General features: G+C 40.8%; 1 long non-coding RNA gene across 1 annotated transcript in view; it reads right to left on the bottom strand.

The window, feature by feature from the left end:
- Positions 1-4,169: 4,169 nt before the first annotated feature.
- Positions 4,170-8,016, bottom strand: part of LOC112580672 — a 30,800-nt gene continuing 26,953 nt past the window's right edge. Inside the window, exon 3 of the long non-coding RNA XR_006546579.1 lies at positions 4,170-5,654. This is a non-coding gene — a long non-coding RNA (uncharacterized LOC112580672). The remainder of the gene's footprint in view (positions 5,655-8,016) is intronic.

Raw genomic sequence — 8,016 nt, 5'->3', positions numbered from 1 at the left:
CAGCCTGTGACATCCTAGCCATCATAAATCATCGTCTATACTCTGCACTCTCGGCTTTCCATGGAGGTTTTGGGTATGTGCCCAGCTTCATGTTCTCACGCCTATATTTTAGACCAGGAACTGGTGCAGCCATCAGGTATGACCAATATAACCTGGCAGGACCTCATCCATCTCAGCTAAATGGACTAACTCACTTTCTGCCTCATGGCCCCTCAGGCATGGTCACTCTGGATCCTTGCTGCAGGGACCCACTCAGCCATCTTGATGCCACCCTGGAAGTGCAAGGGTTCCTCGACCAACAGGGGACAGCAGCCAACAAATATATATTCCCTTTTACTGTCTCCTGAGCCAAAAATCCCACTGCACATCCTACATAAATTCTCAGCTGATTTTAAAGAGGATTGAGCCCCAGTTGCCCACAATAGTAACCAACTTGATCACAACTCTTGGACTGTCTTTCCCTCAGTTTCTGTTTTAACTTCTCAATGCCCCATTCCTGTTCCCTGAGATCAACTGCCCAAATAAACCACTTGTCCTCAGGTCTATGCCTCAGTTTCTACTTTCAGGGGAAATCAGGTTAAGACGAACTGTTCATCAGAGGCAAACTCCACATCTCTAGTACATGAGAGTACCCAAGATATATCTATCTTTATAATCTAAGTGAAAGGACAAAAGGAGCAGGATGAGCACCAAAGTGGGACAAGTACATGGCAGATGAATGGCGGAGTTCCAAGTAAACAGATGACTATTAAGGTGCTAATGTGGGAAGTTAGGCCCAGGAGCCAAAGTAAAAGAATATCAAGTCTGCCAACCACTGGAACATAGAATGGCTCACATCCTTGATATTATATATCCTGTGAGTCATTATTCATTCCAGATAACCAATTGCTTGTTAGTCCATTAACAGTAATTTTGTAAGTGGATACAAATTTTTACTTTTTCAGGGCAATGAATATTTTATCTTAAATCCTTAAGATTTTCCCTCTTGACTTAGGATTAGTGAGTTATGAAAATATTTGTCTCTTTGTCAAAATGAACATAAGTGCTGATGAGTCTGTAAAGTTGAGCAATATCCCTAAGTTCATAGCCAAGGGCTATGACTCTTAAATTGCTCCTAAGTGCTACTTGACCTCTGCAGTGATTATTCTTTCCCTACATTGATGAGCAAAGGAGAATGAGTAATGCTCAGAGGGAAAAAGGTCACCTTATAACTAAATTTTTACACAAAGCCCACGGCCATATCTCGCAAAATACAACATGGAAGGGAAGCCCTCTCTGAAATGTACCATCGAGTCCTCAACACAATAATCTTAAGGGTTTAACCTGCATTAATAAAATAAACAAAATTATTTCCTACGTTAACACAAAGTTATTCATCTTTGTTTAGTTTTGTTTTTACTTGTATAGTGACCAGGTTTGTCTAGACTAAGCTAATGAAACCTTGCTTAAAAATAAAAAGGTGCAAAGCAGGTGCAAAGTCTGACCATTGAGATTAAGGCCTGTCCATGGTCTAGGAGACACATAATTATGGGAGGGTAGGAATTCGCATGTATGGAGGAGCTCTGATTTGCCAATATCCTTTATGTATTGGGAGTAAGGTGAATAATAGCTCCCTAAAGATATCACATCCTAATCCCTGGAACCTGTATTACCTTCTGTGAAAAAGGAGTCTCTGCCAATGGAACTAGATTAAGGATTTTGAGATGGGAAGATTATCCTGGATTAATCCAGGTGAGCGCTAAATGCAATCTTGTGTTGTGCTATGCTTAGTTGCTCAGTTGTGTCTGACTCTTTGTGACCCCATGGACAGTAGTTTGCCAGACTCCTCTGTCCATGGGGATTCTCCAGGCAAGAATACTGGAGTCAGTTTCCATGCCCTCCTCCAGGGGATCTTCCCAGGGATCAAACCCAGGTGTCCCACATTGCAGGTGGATTCTTTATCATCTAAGCCACCAGAGAAGCTCAAGAACACTGGAGTTGGTAGCCTATCCCTTCTCCAGGTGATCTTCATAACCCAGGAATTGAACTGGGGTCTCCTGCATTGCAGGTGGATTTTTTACCAGCTGAGCTACCAGGGAAGCCCAAATGCAATCTTAAGTGTCTCCATAAGAGAGAGGCAGAGAAAGTTAAAATTGGAATTGAAGAAAAGCCAGTCCAAGAGTCATGATCAAGGTGGCTACTACTGTGGGCAAATGGGGTTCAATCCTCTTTAAAACCAGCTGAGAATTCATGCAGAATGTGCCTTGGAATTTTGGGCTCAGTAGACAATAAAGAGGAATATTAAAGATGAGGAGAAAATGTGGCTCTGGGAGTAGAAACTGGAGTAAGGTAGCCCCAAGCCAAGGAATACTGGCCTCCCCAGCAGCCAGAAGAGACAAAGGAATGGATTCCCTCCAGACCCTCCAGAGGTAGGGCCGTTCTACTGACACTCAGAATGCAGCCCAGTTGATAGTGATGTCAGACCCCTGGCCCCCCAAACTGTACGAGGTAAATTTCTGTTGTTCTAAGCCACCAAACTTGTGGTTACTTTTGATAACAGTCATAGGACACAAATACACGATGTTATTGCATTTAATCCTCATGACTTCTTGAGGGAGCTATCATCCTTATTTTCTTGATGAGCAAACTGAAAGTCAGAATAAGTGTCTGAAGTCACCTGACACATAGAAAGTGAAAGTGTTAGTCGCTCAGTCATGTCTGACTCTTTGCAACATCATGGGCTGTAGCCCAGCAGGCTCCTCTGTCCATGGAATTCTCCAGGCAAGAATACTGGAGTGGGTTGCCATTTGCTTCTCCAGGGGATCTTTCCAACCCAGGTATTAAACCCAGGTCTCCCAAATTACAGGCAGATTCTTTACCATCTGAGCCACCAGGGAAGCCCTCCTCACACATAAGTGGGTAGGAAAAGTCAAGTTCAGTTGAACTTCAAAGCTGAAGCTCTTTCTCACATTCTGTGTGCCAGCCACATAACTTAGACATCTTTGTCCATCCCCCTACTGTGTTCTGCTCCCTACACCAGATGTCCTCTCATATATGACCTCAAGGTTGGAGGTCACTTTTCTGACCGCCCCCCCCCCCCAAACACACACACACATGAAGCTTGAGGGCTCCATTTACATGCTCTTTTACTCTGGTCTCATTCATACTCTCGTCTTTTGGCTTGTCTCTCTCCTCGCTAGACTACAAGCTCTCCCATGGCAGAGTCTATGCCTTTATCTCTGATCTCAAGCTCTACCTAGTGTCTGGCGAGTGTCTGTGCTTAAGAATATTTGTAGAATGAATCAATTATGTCACATTAGCTCCTAAATAAACAAAAGCATAAATAAGCTTACATTAGTGACAGTGAGAGCCTTTGGAGTTTCATGTTCAAGTAAGGTGAGATGCAAGATGAAGAGTCATCACTTTTCCATTTCTTTATGCTACCTCAGTTTCCTCATAGGTAAGAAGGTATAATCTACTTTATAGAGTTAGTGTGACTATTAAATGAGTTCATATGTAAAAGGCTTAGAACAACAACTGATACAGTATCAGAACTCTGTATTCTCTATTTATAATTTTTCTCAACTCTTTCTTGTTAGTAAAGAGATAAGACTTTTTCCAGGAAAGTAATGAATAAATTATCTGAGAAGTTTTAGAGCTTCAACTAATTTTTATAATTTTGTGATCTGGCAGAAAACAGACCAATCTCAAATGACAAATTTAACTCAAATAAATACCTTAGCACAACATTAGCAGTAAGATAAAACTGGAAAGGTTAGTGCCTTTATAGTCTCTCACTTAAACTGAAAGGGAAAAATAGCATTTCAGAAATACTGTTATATATCATTATGGAAAATCTCAAGTGAAATGCCTACGAAAAGAAATTTACTAACTCTGAATCCTAATATTGTATTTTTCTTCCAATACTTTGATATTCCTGGATTAGCCTCTGCCAGGAACTCAGTCTACTGCTTTACTTTTCACTGATGAACAAATTGGACTAATTTGAAACATGTGGAGAAGAGAGAATAAATCTTCTGTTGGAATGTGTGAGACCTGACATTGTTTTTAATTGATTCACAAGTTTTTATATAATAAGTAAAAAACAATGCCTTTCACAAGACATACAGATGAAAGAATAAACACACTAAAAAGCTTTGAGGCTGGTTTTATCTTCATTTGTTGCTTGTCTCACAAAGTAAACATAAGATTTCTTTTGCAAAAAACACATTTCAGGGCACAAACATGCTTGGCTTAAAACAATAAGATGCAGAAACTGTTGTCTAAACTTAAGTAACCAAAACCCCCATTGTAATTCACAGACATTAGTGATTTGGAAACAAGGGATACCGATACAGTTTTGTACCTTTGTTGCTGTCCCATAATTATCATCCTTGGTTGCAGGTAAGATGCTGGTCGTAGTCGGTTGGTTCACAGTTGGTTCGCTACAGCCCATTTCTTCCCTCCACAGGTTCACTATGCACCAAAACCCCAGGACCAGGGCCTTGCAGATGCCTCTGTATTTTATTTAAGGGAATTTTTTTTGGTTGGCTGAAATATTTCCTAGCTGAAGATGCTGAGGCAGATGATCACATTAGAAAGGATTGAAATACCTGGTCTAACTTATATCCCAAAGTTGTGTCAGGCTCTGCCAAAGGGAGGAGCCCAGGAACATTTACTGACCCTCTCCCATAATGAGCCATAACTGGTATGGAAGTCTATATATTGGAAGAAGAAGAAAAATGATCAGGATCTGAATAGGGCAGAAGATAAGCAGCGGCCTAACTGGAATGGTGGGGTAGATTCTAGAGACATTTCAGAGGAAGAATCAACAAGATGCATAATCTGACTGGATGAGGTAAGTATGAAGGTTCAGCACAGAGTTCAAGATGATCCCCAAGGTTCCCAGTTGAGAAAAATGGCCATGAACTAATAGAGGAAATGCAGGAACCAGAAGACAAGGGGAAGGGAAACCCCACGGGAAGGGAAAACAACACTTGCTTCTGAAAATGTTGAATTTGAAGTGCCTGGAAGACAATGACATGGCAGTCAGTGTCTAGCAAGTAGGTAAAAATTCAGAACTGATGGTAAGGAGAGTGGTTGGGACTACAGCTTCAGATTTGTTTTCCATGGTAACATTTAGAGTGATGTTTTTAATAGTTTTGAACATTAAACACAGTATAACTTCACCATTTTCACATTTTACTCATGCTACAGGTCTGCAAGAGTAAGCAGAACAAATTTTATTTCCATTTTACATGAAAGGAAATCAATATTCAGAGACATTAAATAATCTGCCCCAAGGCCACACTGGAAGAAAATGCTAAGACCAGAACGAGACTTTCCCCTTCTGAAACTTAGGCTAATATTTCCTAGACACGACACTGGGAAACAGGAATTCTTCATTTATTGTTTGCAAATATAGATTGGGTCTATTGCAAAAAGTTGACACATAGAACCATGCAAGCTGATAAACTTCCTCTGTGCTGCTGCGTGCTCAGTCACGTCTGACTCTTTGTGACCTCATGGACTGTATCCCACTAGGTTCCTCTGTCCACGGAATTCTGCAGGCAAGAATACTGGTGTCGATTGCCATTTCCAGCTCCAGGGGATCTTCTTGAACCAGGGATCAAACTCTGGGAACTATATTAAATGTGCAGCTAGAGGAAGAGGAGCTAGGGAAGAAAAAAATAGAGAAAATAGAGAGGAGAAACAGGAAGAAGGAAGGTCACAGAAGGAAAAAGAAAAGAAAAAGAATGAAGACCAAAGGATAAAGAGCTGTCAACAGTATCAAAGATTATTTCTTCCCCAATTCTTTCCACTTCCATGACCATCCCATCCAGCCTGGGCACAGATGAGGCCCTCTCACAGTGTGATGCTCCAGAAGCCCTGCCCCCCACAAGAAATACCTCTGCCCATGTGCAAAGAACAAATTGTGCTTCTTTCTCCAGTTCTTTGCGTGAAATCTCAAAGATTCAGCTTGAGGGTTACTTGAATGGATTTTACACTCCAGCTCCCAGTGTTAAAGCCATCAGTAAATTTCACAAGATTCCATGTGTAATCTTCAGTCATACATCTATATGTAATAACATACTTTTAAATGTAGATCACATCAGAGAGGCCATGTCTACACAACAGCAAACAGATGTTTTGGCAATGAGAGGCGCCTCCATATGTTTATGAGTGGCAGTATCTCATGGTTAGAATGAACTCCCACCCTTTCCTTATTTTTGTTTTTGGTTTTAAAGCATTTGTTTCTGATATAGACAGGGTAAGTTATTCAGACATAAACCTGGCTTTCAAAAAGTCAGGTTTCCTCTTCAAGTAGGCAAATAATATACAGTGGAAAGCAGGGCAAGACAAACTACTTAACACATTTAAGATGACAAATAATTATTGACTGTTTTCCATGTATATATCACTACGCTTGGGGATACAAATATACAAAAATAGAGGCCTCAGGAATCTTCCCTTTAACAGAGAAAACAGTGTCCACCAAACATTTGATCTGCTCTGCTGCGTTTATCAGCCTCTGTGGGGTTGGGCAAGACAAGGTGGTCAGTACTGCCAAAGGTCTGTCAGTGGAAGGGAGGTCAACGCATAGAGAAGCTAGCTCATTACTTTCCCTGTTCCTCTTCCCCTTCCTTGAAAACCAAGAAGGCTGCTCTAGATGGTGCAGTTCCACAATGATAGAGCCTTTACCAGGTAGAATTCTGAGCAACTGTCCAGATGTCCACATGCTGGACAGATAGCATGATACATACTCTTTCTCTTTTTGCTAATTAAGCCACTGAAATTTTGGAATATTTTGTTACTGAAGCATCAGCCTGACGTATCTTGACCAATACACTTGCCTTTCTGAAGCTCACATAATAACAAGAGAAAATAGTCACACATCTCAAAAATTCCAGTTTGTTGATGACATGTCTCACTTTCTCAAACTTGTTACATATTAGTTAACACCTGTTAATTATCTATAGCACATCCTTTCGCTTTAAGAAGTATACTGGTTTGGATGATGAATTACATGGTTACCCTATAGAGAGAGGATATGATAAATAGTATAGGAGATATGTATGGAATTGAGGAGATTTAAAATAACCCTATTCACAGAATTTGATCATTGGAACTGAAACTAAAAGAAAATAGAGTGTTCTGCTAGGGAGATAGTGGAGCAGGTAAGGTTTTGGGGTGAAGTGCATTCGAATTCTGAGTTTGAGCAAAGATCCAAGGTACAAGTGAGTAGGACGTTTTGGAAACTAGCAGGCAGATGACAATAAACAGCCTTGATGTATTCCTTTCCTGTTTGGAACTAGTCCATTGTTCCATGTCCTGTTCTAACTGTTGCTTATTGACTTGCATACAGATTTCTCAGGAGGCAGGTAAGGTGGTCTGGTATTCCCATCTCTTGAAGAATTTTCCACAGTTTGTTGTGATCTACACAGTCAAAGGCTGTAGCATAGCCAATAAAGCAGAAATGGATGTTTTTATGGAACTCTCTTGCTTTTTCTATGGTTCAGTGGGTGTTGGCAACTTGATCTCTTGTTCCTCTGCCTTTTCTAAATCCAGCCTGAACATCTGGAAGTTCATGGTTCATGTACTGTTGAAGCCTAGCTTGGAGAATTTTGAGCATTACTTTGCTAGCTAGGGTGTGAGTGCAATTGTGCACTAATTTGAATATTCTTTGGCATTGCCTTTCTTTGTGATTGGAATGAAAACTGACCTTTTCCAGTCCTGTGGCCACTGCTGAGTTTTCCAAATTTGCTGGCATATTGAGTGCACGACTTTCACAGTATCATCTTTCAGGATTTGAAATAGCTCAGCTGGAATTCCATCATCTCCACCAGCTTTGTTCGTAGTGATGTTTTCTAAGGCCCACTTGACTTCACATTCCAGGATGTCTGGCCCTAGGTGAGTGATCACACCATTGTGGTTATCTGGGTCATGAAGATCTTTTTGTATAGTTCTTCTCTGTATTCTTGCCACCTCTTCTTAATATATTCTGCTTCTGTTAGACCCATGCCATTTTTGTCCTTT

This window comes from Bubalus bubalis, chromosome 19, assembly GCF_019923935.1.
Source record: "Bubalus bubalis isolate 160015118507 breed Murrah chromosome 19, NDDB_SH_1, whole genome shotgun sequence".
Classification (NCBI taxonomy): domain Eukaryota; kingdom Metazoa; phylum Chordata; class Mammalia; order Artiodactyla; family Bovidae; genus Bubalus; species Bubalus bubalis.
This window is presented reverse-complemented; position numbering and strand designations above follow the sequence as displayed.